Source organism: Lissotriton vulgaris, chromosome 11 (assembly GCF_964263255.1).
Source record: "Lissotriton vulgaris chromosome 11, aLisVul1.2, whole genome shotgun sequence".
Classification (NCBI taxonomy): domain Eukaryota; kingdom Metazoa; phylum Chordata; class Amphibia; order Caudata; family Salamandridae; genus Lissotriton; species Lissotriton vulgaris.
In genome coordinates this window covers 120,895,307-120,917,802 of record NC_141699.1, presented here as the reverse complement: position 1 = coordinate 120,917,802, position 22,496 = coordinate 120,895,307, and the positions used below count along the sequence as shown (strand labels likewise).

The following is a 22,496-nucleotide window of genomic DNA, read 5'->3' as shown; positions in this document are numbered from 1 at the left end:
CTAGTAAACATTTGAAGACAGTGGGCCCTATGAGGATGCTATTATGAATTTGTGCTTCTTATATTTTCCACAACCCATGGCTAGCAGCCTAGATCTCATCTTTGTGTGAAGGGATATCTGTCTGAGCATCAAATCCATAACTAGGGAGGGTGCTGCTCACCTGAAGAGCTATTTAGCATACAATTTCCCAGAATTCTCTGCGTGTGGCTAGCGACGATTTGGGGCAGAGAGCTGATGGAAATTAGTAAAACAACGCCAACATATGTCTTACATTGCCTGTCAGAAGCAGTGGAGGTGTAGTTATGCATAAACAGATAAAATCTTTTGAAAAGGGTTCATGTTCTTTGTAACATGAGGTACTAGGGCGAGTGGGCATGAAATTCACACTATAATTGGTTAGCTTTGCGCAGTGGCAGTATCGTAGCCAATGAGGTTTAACCGAGGCGCGATTATTGCTTATTGAAAACTTTACCCAATACCCCGTCATGAAGACTTGAAATATAGTTGAAATGACAATTTTTGGCAGTCTCTTCGGAGACTGGAGAATATGTAATAAAAAAATAAGATAGTTTATTTTTCAATGCGATTTACTTGCATAATTGTTATCTGTGACAAGGAGAAAACTGTGACTTTATTTGGCTTCAGTTTACTCTTTACGTTCTTTTTGTTTTCTCAGCTTTTTAAATACGGCAGTAACTTAGGGATTTTTTCTCCTTGATCAGTTTTCATAATTCTTGTATTTCTTCCTCTTTGTTCTCACCTTCGATCCCCGGATTCGCTCGGGTAGTTGATGGCCAGAGTACGGGCTTTGTTTCCGCTCTCTGAGTTGACTCACAGTCCGTTGCAGAGCTGGGCTCTTTCGAGGTCTCATCTCCCATTCAAATGTACACAAACCACCTAGAAAGTTTATTTCTGGGAGCAAAGGCGTTTGTTATCAGTAGGAAAATGCGGAGAGGGTTCATACAGATTGTATGGAGTGCTTGAAACAGAACAAGAACTGACAAAGCTGTTGTTTTTGTCATTTAACATTATGTAAAGTGTATTTTTAATGCTCTTTGTGTCACTGAGTAATTGATGTTACCCAGCTGTATGACAGTTGCGTAGCTTCCATTGTTGCAGCAGGTGCAGTGGCACTGGTGCCCACAGACCTGTGGGACCCACTGAACCCCGATTATTGCGGTATTTTATATTTCAAACATGAATAAGGGGTCCTATTTCCTTCCTTGCCCTAGGGCCCATTTTTTCACCTGAGAGCCATGAAAGGCTGCGTGGATCCTCCCTGATTTGAATCGGTGACAATGAGGTCACGCAAAGAGCTCTTGCGTGGCTGCATCTGCCCAACTGGGCTACATGATCCGGGAAAATTTGTATGCTGCATGCCGACGGAGACACACAACATACACACAGCCATTTACAGGGCACATATAAAAATCTGTATTGTGGCGCAGCTGCGGTGTAAATGTTGCGGCCCTTTTACAATGTGACGCATCTAGGGAGATGCGTCACATTATAAAGCCCTGCATCACATTATACCTGCGTCAGGCATAATGTATGCAGGGTGGGCGTTTCCACGAAAAAAAGCCTTGTAGAACTCACGCACTGAAATCTACAAGATTTCACTGCGTCACTTTACGCCTTCACTGCGGCAAAATCCCTACGCCTGCACAGACCAAGCGTTTGGAATGACTCATGGCTTTTTGCTTCACTTTCATGATCAACTTCAGCAATGCGTCACTTTTGTGCCAACACATGTGTCAGAATTTTTGATGCATCTGTTAATCCTTGCACCATGGAGCACTGTATTGTAAATACAGCACATCCATAGTGGCACAAGGACATTCAGCACTGACGCAAGGAAAAGTATGCATCTATGCAGATGGGTCAGATCCTTGTGAATCTTCCCCTAGAATGTTTTGAAAACCAGGAAACCAGTATATTGTACCCCCTAAAGCAAAAAATGAAATGCAGCAAATGCAACTATGTAGTGCAATGAAATGGCAGACTTGCAGTATAGAAAATGGAAAAATGTAGCTATGATTTATTTTCCTTTAAATTATTGCTGTTCCTCCTCTAGTAAACATTTGAAGACAGTGGGCCCTATGAGGATGCTATTATGAATTTGTGCTTCTTATATTTTCCACAACCCATGGCTAGCAGCCTAGATCTCATCTTTGTGTGAAGGGATATCTGTCTGAGCATCAAATCCATAACTAGGGAGGGTGCTGCTTACCTGAAGAGCTATTTAGCATACAATTTCCCAGAATTCTCTGCGTGTGGCTAGCGACAGTTTGGGGCAGAGAGCTGATGGAAATTAGTAAAACAACGCCAACATATGTCTTACATTGCCTGTCAGAAGCAGTGGAGGTGTAGTTATGCATAAACAGATAAAATCTTTTGAAAAGGGTTCATGTTCTTTGTAACATGAGGTACTAGGGCGAGTGGGCATGAAATTCACACTATACTTGGTTAGCTTTGCGCAGTGGCAGTATCGTAGCCAATGAGGTTTAACCGAGGCGCGATTATTGCTTATTGAAAACTTTACCCAATACCCCATCATGGAGACTTGAAATGACAATTTTTGACAGTGTCTTCGGAGACTGGAGAATATGTAATAAAATAATAAGATAGTTTATTTTTCAATGTGATTCACTTGCATAATTGTTATCTGTGACAAGGAGAAAACTGTGACTTTATTTGGCTTCAGTTTACTCTTTACGTTCTTTTTGTTTTCTCAGCTTTTTAAATACGGCAGTAACTTAGGGATTTTTTCTCCGTGATCAGTTTTCATAATTCTTGTATTTCTTACTCTTTGTTCTCACCTTCGATCCCCGGATTCGCTCGGGTAGTTGATGGCCAGAGTACGGGCTTTGTTTCCGCTCTCTGAGTTGACTCGCAGTCCGTTGCAGAGCTGGGCTCTTTCGAGGTCTCATCTCCCATTCAAATGTACACAAACCACCTAGAAAGTTTATTTCTGGGAGCAAAGGCGTTTGTTATCAGTAGGAAAATGCGGAGAGGGTTCATACAGATTGTATGGAGTGCTTGAAACAGAACAAGAACTGACAAAGCTGTTGTTTTTGTCATTTAACATTATGTAAAGTGTATTTTTAATGCTCTTTTTGTCACTGAGTAATTGATGTTACCCAGCTGTATGACAGGGGCGTAGCTTCCATTGTTGCAGCAGGTGCAGTGGCACTGGCGCCCACAGACCTGCGGGATCCACTGAACCCCGATTATTGCGGTATTTTATATTTCAAACATGAATAAGGGGTCCTATTTCCTTCCTTGCCCTAGGGCCCATTTTTTCACCTGAGAGCCATGAAAGGCTGCGTGGATCCTCCCTGATTTGAATCGGTGACAATGAGGTCACGCAAAGAGCTCTTGCGTGGCTGCATCAGCCCACCTGGGCTACATGATCCGGGAAAATTTGTATGCTGCATGCGGACGGAGACACACAACGTACACACAGCCATTTACAGGGCACATATAAAAATCTGTATTGTGGCGCAGCTGCGGCGTAAATGTTGCGGCCCTTTTACAATGTGACGCATCTAGGGAGATGCGTCACATTATAAAGCCCTGCATCACATTATACCTGCATCAGGCATAATGTATGCAGGGTGGGCGTTTCCACGAAAAAAGCCTTGTAGAACTCACGCACTGAAATCTACAAGATTTCACTGCGTCACTTTACGCCTTCACTGCGGCAAAATCCCTACGCCTGCACAGACCAAGCGTTTGGAATGACTCATGGCTTTTTGCTTCACTTTCATGATCAACTTCAGCAATGCGTCACTTTTGTGCCAACACATGTGTCAGAATTTCTGATGCATCTGTTAATCCTTGCACCATGGAGCACTGTATTGTAAATACAGCACATCCATAGTGGCACAAGGACATTCAGCACTGACGCAAGGAAAAATATGCATCTATGCAGATGCGTCAGATCCTTGTGAATCTTCCCTTAGAATGTTTTGAAAACCAGAAAACCAGTATATTGTACCCCCTAAAGCTAAAAATGAAATGCAGCAAATGCAACTATGTAGTGCAATGAAATGGCAGACTTGCAGTATGGAAAATGGAAAAATGTAGCTATGATTTATTTTCCTTTAAATTATTGCTGTTCCTCCTCTAGTAAACATTTGAAGACAGTGGGCCCTATGAGGATGCTATTATGAATTTGTGCTTCTTATATTTTCCACAACCCATGGCTAGCAGCCTAGATCTCATCTTTGTGTGAAGGGATATCTGTCTGAGCATCAAATCCATACCTAGGGAGGGTGCTGCTTACCTGAAGACCTATTTAGCATACAATTTCCCAGAAATCTCTGCGTGTGGCTAGCGACGGTTTGGGGCAAAGAGCTGATGGAAATCAGTAAAACAACGCCAACATATGTCTTACATTGCCTGTCAAAAGCAGTGGAGGTGTAGTTATGCATAAACAGATAAAATCTTTTGAAAAGGGTTCATGTTCTTTGTAACATGAGGTACTAGGGCGAGTGGGCATGAAATTCACACTATACTTGGTTAGCTTTGCGCAGTGGCAGTATCGTAGCCAATGAGGTTTAACCGAGGCGCGATTATTGCTTATTGAAAACTTTACCCAATACCCCGTCATGGAGACTTGAAATATAGTTGAAATGACAATTTTTGACAGTCTCTTCGGAGACTGGAGAATATGTAATAAAAAAATAGGATAGTTTATTTTTCAATGCGATTTACTTGCATAATTGTTATCTGTGACAAGGAGAAAACTGTGACTTTATTTGGCTTCAGTTTACTCTTTACGTTCTTTTTGTTTTCTTAGCTTTTTAAATACAGAAGTAACTTAGGAATTTTTTCTCCTTGATCAGTTTTCATAGTTCTTGTATTTCTTCCTCTTTGTTCTCACCTTCGATCCCCGGATTCGCTCGGGTAGTTGATGGCCAGAGTACGGGCTTTGTTTCCGCTCTCTGAGTTGACTCGCAGTCCGTTGCAGAGCTGGGCTCTTTCGAGGTCTCATCTCCCATTCAAATGTACACAAACCACCTAGAAAGTTTATTTCTGGGAGAAAAGGCGTTTGTTATCAGTAGGAAAATGCGGAGAGGGTTCATACAGATTGTATGGAGTGCTTGAAACAGAACAAGAACTGACAAAGCTGTTGTTTTTGTCATTTAACATTATGTAAAGTGTATTTTTAATGCTCTTTGTGTCACTGAGTAATTGATGTTATCCAGCTGTATGACAGGGGCGTAGCTTCCATTGTTGCAGCAGGTGCAGTGGCACTGGCGCCCACAGACCTGCGGGACCCACTGAACCCCGATTATTGCGGTATTTTATATTTCAAACATGAATAAGGGGTCCTATTTCCTTCCTTGCCCTAGGGCCCATTTATTCACCTGAGAGCCATGAAAGGCTGCGTGGATCCTCCCTGATTTGAATCGTTGACAATGAGGTCACGCAAAGAGCTCTTGCGTGGCTGCATCAGCCCAACTGGGCTACATGATCCGGGAAAATTTGTATGCTGCATGCCGACGGAGACACACAACATACACACAGCCATTTACAGGGCACATATAAAAATCTGTATTGTGGCGCAGCTGCGGTGTAAATGTTGCGGCCCTTTTACAATGTGACGCATCTAGGGAGATGCGTCACATTATAAAGCCCTGCATCACATTATACCTGCGTCAGGCATAATGTATGCAGGGTGGGCGTTTCCACGAAAAAAAGCCTTGTAGAACTCACGCACTGAAATCTACAAGATTTCACTGCGTCACTTTACGCCTTCACTGCGGCAAAATCCCTACGCCTGCACAGACCAAGCGTTTGGAATGACTCATGGCTTTTTGCTTCACTTTCATGATCAACTTCAGCAATGCGTCACTTTTGTGCCAACACATGTGTCAGAATTTTTGATGCATCTGTTAATCCTTGCACCATGGAGCACTGTATTGTAAATACAGCACATCCATAGTGGCACAAGGACATTCAGCACTGACGCAAGGAAAAGTATGCATCTATGCAGATGGGTCAGATCCTTGTGAATCTTCCCCTAGAATGTTTTGAAAACCAGGAAACCAGTATATTGTACCCCCTAAAGCAAAAAATGAAATGCAGCAAATGCAACTATGTAGTGCAATGAAATGGCAGACTTGCAGTATAGAAAATGGAAAAATGTAGCTATGATTTATTTTCCTTTAAATTATTGCTGTTCCTCCTCTAGTAAACATTTGAAGACAGTGGGCCCTATGAGGATGCTATTATGAATTTGTGCTTCTTATATTTTCCACAACCCATGGCTAGCAGCCTAGATCTCATCTTTGTGTGAAGGGATATCTGTCTGAGCATCAAATCCATAACTAGGGAGGGTGCTGCTTACCTGAAGAGCTATTTAGCATACAATTTCCCAGAATTCTCTGCGTGTGGCTAGCGACAGTTTGGGGCAGAGAGCTGATGGAAATTAGTAAAACAACGCCAACATATGTCTTACATTGCCTGTCAGAAGCAGTGGAGGTGTAGTTATGCATAAACAGATAAAATCTTTTGAAAAGGGTTCATGTTCTTTGTAACATGAGGTACTAGGGCGAGTGGGCATGAAATTCACACTATTCTTGGTTAGCTTTGCGCAGTGGCAGTATCGTAGCCAATGAGGTTTAACCGAGGCGCGATTATTGCTTATTGAAAACTTTACCCAATACCCCATCATGGAGACTTGAAATATAGTTGAAATGACAATTTTTGACAGTCTCTTCGGAGACTGGAGAATATGTAATAAAATAATAAGATAGTTTATTTTTCAATGTGATTTACTAGCATAATTGTTATCTGTGACAAGGAGAAAACTGTGACTTTATTTGGCTTCAGTTTACTCTTTACGTTCTTTTTGTTTTCTCAGCTTTTTAAATACGGCAGTAACTTAGGGATTTTTTCTCCGTGATCAGTTTTCATAATTCTTGTATTTCTTACTCTTTGTTCTCACCTTCGATCCCCGGATTCGCTCGGGTAGTTGATGGCCAGAGTACGGGCTTTGTTTCCGCTCTCTGAGTTGACTCGCAGTCCGTTGCAGAGCTGGGCTCTTTCGAGGTCTCATCTCCCATTCAAATGTACACAAACCACCTAGAAAGTTTATTTCTGGGAGCAAAGGCGTTTGTTATCAGTAGGAAAATGCGGAGAGGGTTCATACAGATTGTATGGAGTGCTTGAAACAGAACAAGAACTGACAAAGCTGTTGTTTTTGTCATTTAACATTATGTAAAGTGTATTTTTAATGCTCTTTTTGTCACTGAGTAATTGATGTTACCCAGCTGTATGACAGGGGCGTAGCTTCCATTGTTGCAGCAGGTGCAGTGGCACTGGCGCCCACAGACCTGCGGGACCCACTGAACCCCGATTATTGCGGTATTTTATATTTCAAACATGAATAAGGGGTCCTATTTCCTTCCTTGCCCTAGGGCCCATTTTTTCACCTGAGAGCCATGAAAGGCTGCGTGGATCCTCCCTGATTTGAATCGGTGACAATGAGGTCACGCAAAGAGCTCTTGCGTGGCTGCATCAGCCCACCTGGGCTACATGATCCGGGAAAATTTGTATGCTGCATGCGGACGGAGACACACAACGTACACACAGCCATTTACAGGGCACATATAAAAATCTGTATTGTGGCGCAGCTGCGGCGTAAATGTTGCGGCCCTTTTACAATGTGACGCATCTAGGGAGATGCGTCACATTATAAAGCCCTGCATCACATTATACCTGCGTCAGGCATAATGTATGCAGGGTGGGCGTTTCCACGAAAAAAGCCTTGTAGAACTCACGCACTGAAATCTACAAGATTTCACTGCGTCACTTTACGCCTTCACTGCGGCAAAATCCCTACGCCTGCACAGACCAAGCGTTTGGAATGACTCATGGCTTTTTGCTTCACTTTCATGATCAACTTCAGCAATGCGTCACTTTTGTGCCAACACATGTGTCAGAATTTCTGATGCATCTGTTAATCCTTGCACCATGGAGCACTGTATTGTAAATACAGCACATCCATAGTGGCACAAGGACATTCAGCACTGACGCAAGGAAAAATATGCATCTATGCAGATGCGTCAGATCCTTGTGAATCTTCCCCTAGAATGTTTTGAAAACCAGAAAACCAGTATATTGTACCCCCTAAAGCTAAAAATGAAATGCAGCAAATGCAACTATGTAGTGCAATGAAATGGCAGACTTGCAGTATGGAAAATGGAAAAATGTAGCTATGATTTATTTTCCTTTAAATTATTGCTGTTCCTCCTCTAGTAAACATTTGAAGACAGTGGGCCCTATGAGGATGCTATTATGAATTTGTGCTTCTTATATTTTCCACAACCCATGGCTAGCAGCCTAGATCTCATCTTTGTGTGAAGGGATATCTGTCTGAGCATCAAATCCATACCTAGGGAGGGTGCTGCTTACCTGAAGACCTATTTAGCATACAATTTCCCAGAAATCTCTGCGTGTGGCTAGTGACGGTTTGGGGCAAAGAGCTGATGGAAATCAGTAAAACAACGCCAACATATGTCTTACATTGCCTGTCAGAAGCAGTGGAGGTGTAGTTATGCATAAACAGATAAAATCTTTTGAAAAGGGTTCATGTTCTTTGTAACATGAGGTACTAGGGCGAGTGGGCATGAAATTCACACTATAATTGGTTAGCTTTGCGCAGTGGCAGTATCGTAGCCAATGAGGTTTAACCGAGGCGCGATTATTGCTTATTGAAAACTTTACCCAATACCCCGTCATGAAGACTTGAAATATAGTTGAAATGACAATTTTTGACAGTCTCTTCGGAGACTGGAGAATATGTAATAAAAAAATAAGATAGTTTATTTTTCAATGCGATTTACTTGCATAATTGTTATCTGTGACAAGGAGAAAACTGTGACTTTATTTGGCTTCAGTTTACTCTTTACGTTCTTTTTGTTTTCTCAGCTTTTTAAATACGGCAGTAACTTAGGGATTTTTTCTCCTTGATCAGTTTTCACAATTCTTGTATTTCTTCCTCTTTGTTCTCACCTTCGATCCCCGGATTCGCTCGGGTAGTTGATGGCCAGAGTACGGGCTTTGTTTCCGCTCTCTGAGTTGACTCACAGTCCGTTGCAGAGCTGGGCTCTTTCGAGGTCTCATCTCCCATTCAAATGTACACAAACCACCTAGAAAGTTTATTTCTGGGAGCAAAGGCGTTTGTTATCAGTAGGAAAATGCGGAGAGGGTTCATACAGATTGTATGGAGTGCTTGAAACAGAACAAGAACTGACAAAGCTGTTGTTTTTGTCATTTAACATTATGTAAAGTGTATTTTTAATGCTCTTTGTGTCACTGAGTAATTGATGTTACCCAGCTGTATGACAGTTGCGTAGCTTCCTTTGTTGCAGCAGGTGCAGTGGCACTGGTGCCCACAGACCTGTGGGACCCACTGAACCCCGATTATTGCGGTATTTTATATTTCAAACATGAATAAGGGGTCCTATTTCCTTCCTTGCCCTAGGGCCCATTTTTTCACCTGAGAGCCATGAAAGGCTGCGTGGATCCTCCCTGATTTGAATCGGTGACAATGAGGTCACGCAAAGAGCTCTTGCGTGGCTGCATCTGCCCAACTGGGCTACATGATCCGGGAAAATTTGTATGCTGCATGCCGACGGAGACACACAACATACACACAGCCATTTACAGGGCACATATAAAAATCTGTATTGTGGCGCAGCTGCGGTGTAAATGTTGCGGCCCTTTTACAATGTGACGCATCTAGGGAGATGCGTCACATTATAAAGCCCTGCATCACATTATACCTGCGTCAGGCATAATGTATGCAGGGTGGGCGTTTCCACGAAAAAAAGCCTTGTAGAACTCACGCACTGAAATCTACAAGATTTCACTGCGTCACTTTACGCCTTCACTGCGGCAAAATCCCTACGCCTGCACAGACCAAGCGTTTGGAATGACTCATGGCTTTTTGCTTCACTTTCATGATCAACTTCAGCAATGCGTCACTTTTGTGCCAACACATGTGTCAGAATTTTTGATGCATCTGTTAATCCTTGCACCATGGAGCACTGTATTGTAAATACAGCACATCCATAGTGGCACAAGGACATTCAGCACTGACGCAAGGAAAAGTATGCATCTATGCAGATGGGTCAGATCCTTGTGAATCTTCCCCTAGAATGTTTTGAAAACCAGGAAACCAGTATATTGTACCCCCTAAAGCAAAAAATGAAATGCAGCAAATGCAACTATGTAGTGCAATGAAATGGCAGACTTGCAGTATAGAAAATGGAAAAATGTAGCTATGATTTATTTTCCTTTAAATTATTGCTGTTCCTCCTCTAGTAAACATTTGAAGACAGTGGGCCCTATGAGGATGCTATTATGAATTTGTGCTTCTTATATTTTCCACAACCCATGGCTAGCAGCCTAGATCTCATCTTTGTGTGAAGGGATATCTGTCTGAGCATCAAATCCATAACTAGGGAGGGTGCTGCTTACCTGAAGAGCTATTTAGCATACAATTTCCCAGAATTCTCTGCGTGTGGCTAGCGACAGTTTGGGGCAGAGAGCTGATGGAAATTAGTAAAACAACGCCAACATATGTCTTACATTGCCTGTCAGAAGCAGTGGAGGTGTAGTTATGCATAAACAGATAAAATCTTTTGAAAAGGGTTCATGTTCTTTGTAACATGAGGTACTAGGGCGAGTGGGCATGAAATTCACACTATTCTTGGTTAGCTTTGCGCAGTGGCAGTATCGTAGCCAATGAGGTTTAACCGAGGCGCGATTATTGCTTATTGAAAACTTTACCCAATACCCCATCATGGAGACTTGAAATATAGTTGAAATGACAATTTTTGACAGTCTCTTCGGAGACTGGAGAATATGTAATAAAATAATAAGATAGTTTATTTTTCAATGTGATTTACTAGCATAATTGTTATCTGTGACAAGGAGAAAACTGTGACTTTATTTGGCTTCAGTTTACTCTTTACGTTCTTTTTGTTTTCTCAGCTTTTTAAATACGGCAGTAACTTAGGGATTTTTTCTCCGTGATCAGTTTTCATAATTCTTGTATTTCTTACTCTTTGTTCTCACCTTCGATCCCCGGATTCGCTCGGGTAGTTGATGGCCAGAGTACGGGCTTTGTTTCCGCTCTCTGAGTTGACTCGCAGTCCGTTGCAGAGCTGGGCTCTTTCGAGGTCTCATCTCCCATTCAAATGTACACAAACCACCTAGAAAGTTTATTTCTGGGAGCAAAGGCGTTTGTTATCAGTAGGAAAATGCGGAGAGGGTTCATACAGATTGTATGGAGTGCTTGAAACAGAACAAGAACTGACAAAGCTGTTGTTTTTGTCATTTAACATTATGTAAAGTGTATTTTTAATGCTCTTTTTGTCACTGAGTAATTGATGTTACCCAGCTGTATGACAGGGGCGTAGCTTCCATTGTTGCAGCAGGTGCAGTGGCACTGGCGCCCACAGACCTGCGGGACCCACTGAACCCCGATTATTGCGGTATTTTATATTTCAAACATGAATAAGGGGTCCTATTTCCTTCCTTGCCCTAGGGCCCATTTTTTCACCTGAGAGCCATGAAAGGCTGCGTGGATCCTCCCTGATTTGAATCGGTGACAATGAGGTCACGCAAAGAGCTCTTGCGTGGCTGCATCAGCCCACCTGGGCTACATGATCCGGGAAAATTTGTATGCTGCATGCGGACGGAGACACACAACGTACACACAGCCATTTACAGGGCACATATAAAAATCTGTATTGTGGCGCAGCTGCGGCGTAAATGTTGCGGCCCTTTTACAATGTGACGCATCTAGGGAGATGCGTCACATTATAAAGCCCTGCATCACATTATACCTGCGTCAGGCATAATGTATGCAGGGTGGGCGTTTCCACGAAAAAAGCCTTGTAGAACTCACGCACTGAAATCTACAAGATTTCACTGCGTCACTTTACGCCTTCACTGCGGCAAAATCCCTACGCCTGCACAGACCAAGCGTTTGGAATGACTCATGGCTTTTTGCTTCACTTTCATGATCAACTTCAGCAATGCGTCACTTTTGTGCCAACACATGTGTCAGAATTTCTGATGCATCTGTTAATCCTTGCACCATGGAGCACTGTATTGTAAATACAGCACATCCATAGTGGCACAAGGACATTCAGCACTGACGCAAGGAAAAATATGCATCTATGCAGATGCGTCAGATCCTTGTGAATCTTCCCCTAGAATGTTTTGAAAACCAGAAAACCAGTATATTGTACCCCCTAAAGCTAAAAATGAAATGCAGCAAATGCAACTATGTAGTGCAATGAAATGGCAGACTTGCAGTATGGAAAATGGAAAAATGTAGCTATGATTTATTTTCCTTTAAATTATTGCTGTTCCTCCTCTAGTAAACATTTGAAGACAGTGGGCCCTATGAGGATGCTATTATGAATTTGTGCTTCTTATATTTTCCACAACCCATGGCTAGCAGCCTAGATCTCATCTTTGTGTGAAGGGATATCTGTCTGAGCATCAAATCCATACCTAGGGAGGGTGCTGCTTACCTGAAGACCTATTTAGCATACAATTTCCCAGAAATCTCTGCGTGTGGCTAGCGACGGTTTGGGGCAAAGAGCTGATGGAAATCAGTAAAACAACGCCAACATATGTCTTACATTGCCTGTCAGAAGCAGTGGAGGTGTAGTTATGCATAAACAGATAAAATCTTTTGAAAAGGGTTCATGTTCTTTGTAACATGAGGTACTAGGGCGAGTGGGCATGAAATTCACACTATACTTGGTTAGCTTTGCGCAGTGGCAGTATCGTAGCCAATGAGGTTTAACCGAGGCGCGATTATTGCTTATTGAAAACTTTACCCAATACCCCGTCATGGAGACTTGAAATATAGTTGAAATGACAATTTTTGACAGTCTCTTCGGAGACTGGAGAATATGTAATAAAAAAATAGGATAGTTTATTTTTCAATGCGATTTACTTGCATAATTGTTATCTGTGACAAGGAGAAAACTGTGACTTTATTTGGCTTCAGTTTACTCTTTACGTTCTTTTTGTTTTCTTAGCTTTTTAAATACAGAAGTAACTTAGGAATTTTTTCTCCTTGATCAGTTTTCATAGTTCTTGTATTTCTTCCTCTTTGTTCTCACCTTCGATCCCCGGATTCGCTCGGGTAGTTGATGGCCAGAGTACGGGCTTTGTTTCCGCTCTCTGAGTTGACTCGCAGTCCGTTGCAGAGCTGGGCTCTTTCGAGGTCTCATCTCCCATTCAAATGTACACAAACCACCTAGAAAGTTTATTTCTGGGAGAAAAGGCGTTTGTTATCAGTAGGAAAATGCGGAGAGGGTTCATACAGATTGTATGGAGTGCTTGAAACAGAACAAGAACTGACAAAGCTGTTGTTTTTGTCATTTAACATTATGTAAAGTGTATTTTTAATGCTCTTTGTGTCACTGAGTAATTGATGTTATCCAGCTGTATGACAGGGGCGTAGCTTCCATTGTTGCAGCAGGTGCAGTGGCACTGGCGCCCACAGACCTGCGGGACCCACTGAACCCCGAATATTGCGGTATTTTATATTTCAAACATGAATAAGGGGTCCTATTTCCTTCCTTGCCCTAGGGCCCATTTTTTCACCTGAGAGCCATGAAAGGCTGCGTGGATCCTCCCTGATTTGAATCGTTGACAATGAGGTCACGCAAAGAGCTCTTGCGTGGCTGCATCAGCCCAACTGGGCTACATGATCCGGGAAAATTTGTATGCTGCATGCCGACGGAGACACACAACGTACACACAGCCATTTACAGGGCACATATAAAAATCTGTATTGTGGCGCAGTTGCGGCGTAAATGTTGCGGCCCTTTTACAATGTGACGCATCTAGGGAGATGCGTCACATTATAAAGCCCTGCATCACATTATACCTGCGTCAGGCATAATGTATGCAGGGTGGGCGTTTCCACGAAAAAAAGCCTTGTAGAACTCACGCACTGAAATCTACAAGATTTCACTGCGTCACTTTATGCCTTCACTGCGGCAAAATCCCTACGCCTGCACAGACCAAGCGTTTGGAATGACTCATGGCTTTTTGCTTCACTTTCATGATCAACTTCAGCAATGCGTCACTTTTGTGCCAACACATGTGTCAGAATTTTTGATGCATCTTTTAATCCTTGCACCATGGAGCACTGTATTGTAAATACAGCACATCCATAGTGGCACAAGGACATTCAGCACTGACGCATGGAAAAGTATGCATCTATGCAGATGCGTCAGATCCTTGTGGATCTTCCCCTAGAATGTTTTGAAAATCAGGAAACCAGTATAATGTACCCCCTAAAGCTAAAAATGAAATGCAGCAAATGCAACTATGTAGTGCAATGAAATGGCAGACTTGCAGTATGGAAAATGGAAAAATGTAGCTATGATTTATTTTCCTTTAAATTATTGCTGTTCCTTCTCTAGTAAACATTTGAAGACAGTGGGCCCTATTAGGATGCTATTATGAATTTGTGCTTCTTATATTTTCCACAACCCATGGCTAGCAGCCTAGATCTCATCTTTGTGTGAAGGGATATCTGTCTGAGCATCAAATCCATAACTAGGGAGGGTGCTGCTCACCTGAAGAGCTATTTAGCATACAATTTCCCAGAATTCTCTGCGTGTGGCTAGCGACGATTTGGGGCAGAGAGCTGATGGAAATTAGTAAAACAACGCCAACATATGTCTTACATTGCCTGTCAGAAGCAGTGGAGGTGTAGTTATGCATAAACAGATAAAATCTTTTGAAAAGGGTTCATGTTCTTTGTAACATGAGGTACTAGGGCGAGTGGGCATGAAATTCACACTATAATTGGTTAGCTTTGCGCAGTGGCAGTATCGTAGCCAATGAGGTTTAACCGAGGCGCGATTATTGCTTATTGAAAACTTTACCCAATACCCCGTCATGAAGACTTGAAATATAGTTGAAATGACAATTTTTGGCAGTGTCTTCGGAGACTGGAGAATATGTAATAAAAAAATAAGATAGTTTATTTTTCAATGCGATTTACTTGCATAATTGTTATCTGTGACAAGGAGAAAACTGTGACTTTATTTGGCTTCAGTTTACTCTTTACGTTCTTTTTGTTTTCTCGGCTTTTTAAATACGGCAGTAACTTATGGATTTTTTCTCCTTGATCAGTTTTCATAATTCTTGTATTTCTTCCTCTTTGTTCTCACGTTCGATCCCCGGATTCGCTCGGGTAGTTGATGGCCAGAGTACGGGCTTTGTTTCCGCTCTCTGAGTTGACTCGCAGTCCGTTGCAGGGCTGGGCTCTTTCGAGGTCTCATCTCCCATTCAAATGTACACAAACCACCTAGAAAGTTTATTTCTGGGAGCAAAGGCGTTTGTTATCAGTAGGAAAACGCGGAGAGGGTTCATACAGATTGTATGGAGTGCTTGAAACAGAACAAGAACTGACAAAGCTGTTGTTTTTGTCATTTAACATTATGTAAAGTGTATTTTTAATGCTCTTTTTGTCACTGAGTAATTGATGTTACCCAGCTGTATGACAGGGGCGTAGCTTCCATTGTTGCAGCAGGTGCAGTGGCACTGGCGCCCACAGACCTGCGGGACCCACTGAACCCCGATTATTGCGGTATTTTATATTTCAAACATGAATAAGGGGTCCTATTTCCTTCCTTGCCCTAGGGCCCATTTTTTCACCTGAGAGCCATGAAAGGCTGCGTGGATCCTTCCTGATTTGAATCGGTGACAATGAGGTCACGCAAAGAGCTCTTGCGTGGCTGCATCAGCCCAACTGGGCTACATGATCCGGGAAAATTTGTATGCTGCATGCCGACGGAGACACACTACGTACACACAGCCATTTACAGGGCACATATAAAAATCTGTATTGTGGCGCAGCTGCGGCGTAAATGTTGCGGCCCTTTTACAATGTGACGCATCTAGGGAGATGCGTCACATTATAAAGCCCTGCATCACATTATACCTGCGTCAGGCATAATGTATGCAGGGTGGGCGTTTCCACGAAAAAAGCCTTGTAGAACTCACGCACTGAAATCTACAAGATTTCACTGCGTCACTTTACGCCTTCACTGCGGCAAAATCCCTACGCCTGCACAGACCAAGCGTTTGGAATGACTCATGGCTTTTTGCTTCACTTTCATGATCAACTTCAGCAATGCGTCACTTTTGTGCCAACACATGTGTCAGAATTTCTGATGCATCTGTTAATCCTTGCACCATGGAGCACTGTATTGTAAATACAGCACATCCATAGTGGCACAAGGACATTCAGCACTGACGCAAGGAAAAATATGCATCTATGCAGATGCGTCAGATCCTTGTGAATCTTCCCCTAGAATGTTTTGAAAACCAGGAAACCAGTATATTGTACCCCCTAAAGCTAAAAATGAAATGCAGCAAATGCAACTATGTAGTGCAATGAAATGGCAGACTTGCAGTATGGAAAATGGAAAAATGTAGCTATGATTTATTTTCCTTTAAATTATTGCTGTTCCTCCTCTAGTAAACATTTGAAGACAGTGGGCCCTATGAGGATGCTATTATGAATTTGTGCTTCTTATATTTTCCACAACCCATGGCTAGCAGCCTAGATCTCATCTTTGTGTGAAGGGATATCTGTCTGAGCATCAAATCCATAACTAGGGAGGGTGCTGCTCACCTGAAGAGCTATTTAGCATACAATTTCCCAGAATTCTCTGCGTGTGGCTAGCGACGATTTGGGGCAGAGAGCTGATGGAAATTAGTAAAACAACGCCAACATATGTCTTACATTGCCTGTCAGAAGCAGTGGAGGTGTAGTTATGCATAAACAGATAAAATCTTTTGAAAAGGGTTCATGTTCTTTGTAACATGAGGTACTAGGGCGAGTGGGCATGAAATTCACACTATAATTGGTTAGCTTTGCGCAGTGGCAGTATCGTAGCCAATGAGGTTTAACCGAGGCGCGATTATTGCTTATTGAAAACTTTACCCAATACCCCGTCATGAAGACTTGAAATATAGTTGAAATGACAATTTTTGGCAGTCTCTTCGGAGACTGGAGAATATGTAATAAAAAAATAAGATAGTTTATTTTTCAATGCGATTTACTTGCATAATTGTTATCTGTGACAAGGAGAAAACTGTGACTTTATTTGGCTTCAGTTTACTCTTTACGTTCTTTTTGTTTTCTCAGCTTTTTAAATACGGCAGTAACTTAGGGATTTTTTCTCCTTGATCAGTTTTCATAATTCTTGTATTTCTTCCTCTTTGTTCTCACCTTCGATCCCCGGATTCGCTCGGGTAGTTGATGGCCAGAGTACGGGCTTTGTTTCCGCTCTCTGAGTTGACTCACAGTCCGTTGCAGAGCTGGGCTCTTTCGAGGTCTCATCTCCCATTCAAATGTACACAAACCACCTAGAAAGTTTATTTCTGGGAGCAAAGGCGTTTGTTATCAGTAGGAAAATGCGGAGAGGGTTCATACAGATTGTATGGAGTGCTTGAAACAGAACAAGAACTGACAAAGCTGTTGTTTTTGTCATTTAACATTATGTAAAGTGTATTTTTAATGCTCTTTGTGTCACTGAGTAATTGATGTTACCCAGCTGTATGACAGTTGCGTAGCTTCCATTGTTGCAGCAGGTGCAGTGGCACTGGTGCCCACAGACCTGTGGGACCCACTGAACCCCGATTATTGCGGTATTTTATATTTCAAACATGAATAAGGGGTCCTATTTCCTTCCTTGCCCTAGGGCCCATTTTTTCACCTGAGAGCCATGAAAGGCTGCGTGGATCCTCCCTGATTTGAATCGGTGACAATGAGGTCACGCAAAGAGCTCTTGCGTGGCTGCATCTGCCCAACTGGGCTACATGATCCGGGAAAATTTGTATGCTGCATGCCGACGGAGACACACAACATACACACAGCCATTTACAGGGCACATATAAAAATCTGTATTGTGGCGCAGCTGCGGTGTAAATGTTGCGGCCCTTTTACAATGTGACGCATCTAGGGAGATGCGTCACATTATAAAGCCCTGCATCACATTATACCTGCGTCAGGCATAATGTATGCAGGGTGGGCGTTTCCACGAAAAAAAGCCTTGTAGAACTCACGCACTGAAATCTACAAGATTTCACTGCGTCACTTTACGCCTTCACTGCGGCAAAATCCCTACGCCTGCACAGACCAAGCGTTTGGAATGACTCATGGCTTTTTGCTTCACTTTCATGATCAACTTCAGCAATGCGTCACTTTTGTGCCAACACATGTGTCAGAATTTTTGATGCATCTGTTAATCCTTGCACCATGGAGCACTGTATTGTAAATACAGCACATCCATAGTGGCACAAGGACATTCAGCACTGACGCAAGGAAAAGTATGCATCTATGCAGATGGGTCAGATCCTTGTGAATCTTCCCCTAGAATGTTTTGAAAACCAGGAAACCAGTATATTGTACCCCCTAAAGCAAAAAATGAAATGCAGCAAATGCAACTATGTAGTGCAATGAAATGGCAGACTTGCAGTATAGAAAATGGAAAAATGTAGCTATGATTTATTTTCCTTTAAATTATTGCTGTTCCTCCTCTAGTAAACATTTGAAGACAGTGGGCCCTATGAGGATGCTATTATGAATTTGTGCTTCTTATATTTTCCACAACCCATGGCTAGCAGCCTAGATCTCATCTTTGTGTGAAGGGATATCTGTCTGAGCATCAAATCCATAACTAGGGAGGGTGCTGCTTACCTGAAGAGCTATTTAGCATACAATTTCCCAGAATTCTCTGCGTGTGGCTAGCGACAGTTTGGGGCAGAGAGCTGATGGAAATTAGTAAAACAACGCCAACATATGTCTTACATTGCCTGTCAGAAGCAGTGGAGGTGTAGTTATGCATAAACAGATAAAATCTTTTGAAAAGGGTTCATGTTCTTTGTAACATGAGGTACTAGGGCGAGTGGGCATGAAATTCACACTATACTTGGTTAGCTTTGCGCAGTGGCAGTATCGTAGCCAATGAGGTTTAACCGAGGCGCGATTATTGCTTATTGAAAACTTTACCCAATACCCCATCATGGAGACTTGAAATATAGTTGAAATGACAATTTTTGACAGTCTCTTCGGAGACTGGAGAATATGTAATAAAATAATAAGATAGTTTATTTTTCAATGTGATTTACTTGCATAATTGTTATCTGTGACAAGGAGAAAACTGTGACTTTATTTGGCTTCAGTTTACTCTTTACGTTCTTTTTGTTTTCTCAGCTTTTTAAATACGGCAGTAACTTAGGGATTTTTTCTCCGTGATCAGTTTTCATAATTCTTGTATTTCTTACTCTTTGTTCTCACCTTCGATCCCCGGATTCGCTCGGGTAGTTGATGGCCAGAGTACGGGCTTTGTTTCCGCTCTCTGAGTTGACTCGCAGTCCGTTGCAGAGCTGGGCTCTTTCGAGGTCTCATCTCCCATTCAAATGTACACAAACCACCTAGAAAGTTTATTTCTGGGAGCAAAGGCGTTTGTTATCAGTAGGAAAATGCGGAGAGGGTTCATACAGATTGTATGGAGTGCTTGAAACAGAACAAGAACTGACAAAGCTGTTGTTTTTGTCATTTAACATTATGTAAAGTGTATTTTTAATGCTCTTTTTGTCACTGAGTAATTGATGTTACCCAGCTGTATGACAGGGGCGTAGCTTCCATTGTTGCAGCAGGTGCAGTGGCACTGGCGCCCACAGACCTGCGGGACCCACTGAACCCCGATTATTGCGGTATTTTATATTTCAAACATGAATAAGGGGTCCTATTTCCTTCCTTGCCCTAGGGCCCATTTTTTCACCTGAGAGCCATGAAAGGCTGCGTGGATCCTCCCTGATTTGAATCGGTGACAATGAGGTCACGCAAAGAGCTCTTGCGTGGCTGCATCAGCCCACCTGGGCTACATGATCCGGGAAAATTTGTATGCTGCATGCGGACGGAGACACACAACGTACACACAGCCATTTACAGGGCACATATAAAAATCTGTATTGTGGCGCAGCTGCGGCGTAAATGTTGCGGCCCTTTTACAATGTGACGCATCTAGGGAGATGCGTCACATTATAAAGCCCTGCATCACATTATACCTGCATCAGGCATAATGTATGCAGGGTGGGCGTTTCCACGAAAAAAGCCTTGTAGAACTCACGCACTGAAATCTACAAGATTTCACTGCGTCACTTTACGCCTTCACTGCGGCAAAATCCCTACGCCTGCACAGACCAAGCGTTTGGAATGACTCATGGCTTTTTGCTTCACTTTCATGATCAACTTCAGCAATGCGTCACTTTTGTGCCAACACATGTGTCAGAATTTCTGATGCATCTGTTAATCCTTGCACCATGGAGCACTGTATTGTAAATACAGCACATCCATAGTGGCACAAGGACATTCAGCACTGACGCAAGGAAAAATATGCATCTATGCAGATGCGTCAGATCCTTGTGAATCTTCCCTTAGAATGTTTTGAAAACCAGAAAACCAGTATATTGTACCCCCTAAAGCTAAAAATGAAATGCAGCAAATGCAACTATGTAGTGCAATGAAATGGCAGACTTGCAGTATGGAAAATGGAAAAATGTAGCTATGATTTATTTTCCTTTAAATTATTGCTGTTCCTCCTCTAGTAAACATTTGAAGACAGTGGGCCCTATGAGGATGCTATTATGAATTTGTGCTTCTTATATTTTCCACAACCCATGGCTAGCAGCCTAGATCTCATCTTTGTGTGAAGGGATATCTGTCTGAGCATCAAATCCATACCTAGGGAGGGTGCTGCTTACCTGAAGACCTATTTAGCATACAATTTCCCAGAAATCTCTGCGTGTGGCTAGCGACGGTTTGGGGCAAAGAGCTGATGGAAATCAGTAAAACAACGCCAACATATGTCTTACATTGCCTGTCAAAAGCAGTGGAGGTGTAGTTATGCATAAACAGATAAAATCTTTTGAAAAGGGTTCATGTTCTTTGTAACATGAGGTACTAGGGCGAGTGGGCATGAAATTCACACTATACTTGATTAGCTTTGCGCAGTGGCAGTATTGTAGCCAATGAGGTTTAACCGAGGCGCGATTATTGCTTATTGAAAACTTTACCCAATACCCCGTCATGGAGACTTGAAATATAGTTGAAATGACAATTTTTGACAGTCTCTTAGGAGACTGGAGAATATGTAATAAAAAAATAGGATAGTTTATTTTTCAATGCGATTTACTTGCATAATTGTTATCTGTGACAAGGAGAAAACTGTGACTTTATTTGGCTTCAGTTTACTCTTTACGTTCTTTTTGTTTTCTTAGCTTTTTAAATACAGAAGTAACTTAGGAATTTTTTCTCCTTGATCAGTTTTCATAGTTCTTGTATTTCTTCCTCTTTGTTCTCACCTTCGATCCCCGGATTCGCTCGGGTAGTTGATGGCCAGAGTACGGGCTTTGTTTCCGCTCTCTGAGTTGACTCGCAGTCCGTTGCAGAGCTGGGCTCTTTCGAGGTCTCATCTCCCATTCAAATGTACACAAACCACCTAGAAAGTTTATTTCTGGGAGAAAAGGCGTTTGTTATCAGTAGGAAAATGCGGAGAGGGTTCATACAGATTGTATGGAGTGCTTGAAACAGAACAAGAACTGACAAAGCTGTTGTTTTTGTCATTTAACATTATGTAAACGGTATTTTTAATGCTCTTTGTGTCACTGAGTAATTGATGTTATCCAGCTGTATGACAGGGGCGTAGCTTCCATTGTTGCAGCAGGTGCAGTGGCACTGGCGCCCACAGACCTGCGGGACCCACTGAACCCCGATTATTGCGGTATTTTATATTTCAAACATGAATAAGGGGTCCTATTTCCTTCCTTGCCCTAGGGCCCATTTTTTCACCTGAGAGCCATGAAAGGCTGCGTGGATCCTCCCTGATTTGAATCGGTGACAATGAGGTCACGCAAAGAGCTCTTGCGTGGCTGCATCAGCCCACCTGGGCTACATGATCCGGGAAAATTTGTATGCTGCATGCGGACGGAGACACACAACGTACACACAGCCATTTACAGGGCACATATAAAAATCTGTATTGTGGCGCAGCTGCGGCGTAAATGTTGCGGCCCTTTTACAATGTGACGCATCTAGGGAGATGCGTCACATTATAAAGCCCTGCATCACATTATACCTGCGTCAGGCATAATGTATGCAGGGTGGGCGTTTCCACGAAAAAAGCCTTGTAGAACTCACGCACTGAAATCTACAAGATTTCACTGCGTCACTTTACGCCTTCACTGCGGCAAAATCCCTACGCCTGCACAGACCAAGCGTTTGGAATGACTCATGGCTTTTTGCTTCACTTTCATGATCAACTTCAGCAATGCGTCACTTTTGTGCCAACACATGTGTCAGAATTTCTGATGCATCTGTTAATCCTTGCACCATGGAGCACTGTATTGTAAATACA

General features: G+C 42.5%; 10 non-coding genes and 1 pseudogene across 10 annotated transcripts; all 11 read left to right on the top strand.

The window, feature by feature from the left end:
- Window positions 1-398: 398 nt before the first annotated feature.
- Window positions 399-538, top strand: LOC147679313 (U4 spliceosomal RNA). The gene has a single exon (XR_015301633.1). It is a non-coding gene; the product is annotated as a U4 spliceosomal RNA (small nuclear RNA).
- Window positions 539-2,468: 1,930 nt separating this feature from the next.
- Window positions 2,469-2,597, top strand: LOC147679312 (U4 spliceosomal RNA; annotated as a pseudogene).
- A 1,929-nt stretch (window positions 2,598-4,526) lies between these two features.
- On the top strand, window positions 4,527-4,666 carry LOC147679311 (U4 spliceosomal RNA). The gene has a single exon (XR_015301670.1). It is a non-coding gene; the product is annotated as a U4 spliceosomal RNA (small nuclear RNA).
- A 1,930-nt stretch (window positions 4,667-6,596) lies between these two features.
- LOC147679310 (U4 spliceosomal RNA) lies at window positions 6,597-6,736 on the top strand. The gene has a single exon (XR_015301754.1). It is a non-coding gene; the product is annotated as a U4 spliceosomal RNA (small nuclear RNA).
- A 1,929-nt stretch (window positions 6,737-8,665) lies between these two features.
- Window positions 8,666-8,805, top strand: LOC147679309 (U4 spliceosomal RNA). Its single transcript, XR_015301679.1, has one exon. It is a non-coding gene; the product is annotated as a U4 spliceosomal RNA (small nuclear RNA).
- Window positions 8,806-10,735: 1,930 nt separating this feature from the next.
- On the top strand, window positions 10,736-10,875 carry LOC147679308 (U4 spliceosomal RNA). The gene has a single exon (XR_015301753.1). It is a non-coding gene; the product is annotated as a U4 spliceosomal RNA (small nuclear RNA).
- Window positions 10,876-12,804: 1,929 nt separating this feature from the next.
- On the top strand, window positions 12,805-12,944 carry LOC147679307 (U4 spliceosomal RNA). Its single transcript, XR_015301669.1, has one exon. It is a non-coding gene; the product is annotated as a U4 spliceosomal RNA (small nuclear RNA).
- Window positions 12,945-14,874: 1,930 nt separating this feature from the next.
- On the top strand, window positions 14,875-15,014 carry LOC147679306 (U4 spliceosomal RNA). Its single transcript, XR_015301781.1, has one exon. It is a non-coding gene; the product is annotated as a U4 spliceosomal RNA (small nuclear RNA).
- Window positions 15,015-16,943: 1,929 nt separating this feature from the next.
- LOC147679305 (U4 spliceosomal RNA) lies at window positions 16,944-17,083 on the top strand. Its single transcript, XR_015301632.1, has one exon. It is a non-coding gene; the product is annotated as a U4 spliceosomal RNA (small nuclear RNA).
- Window positions 17,084-19,013: 1,930 nt separating this feature from the next.
- Window positions 19,014-19,153, top strand: LOC147679304 (U4 spliceosomal RNA). Its single transcript, XR_015301751.1, has one exon. It is a non-coding gene; the product is annotated as a U4 spliceosomal RNA (small nuclear RNA).
- A 1,929-nt stretch (window positions 19,154-21,082) lies between these two features.
- On the top strand, window positions 21,083-21,222 carry LOC147679303 (U4 spliceosomal RNA). Its single transcript, XR_015301706.1, has one exon. It is a non-coding gene; the product is annotated as a U4 spliceosomal RNA (small nuclear RNA).
- The last annotated feature ends 1,274 nt before the right edge of the window (window positions 21,223-22,496 follow it).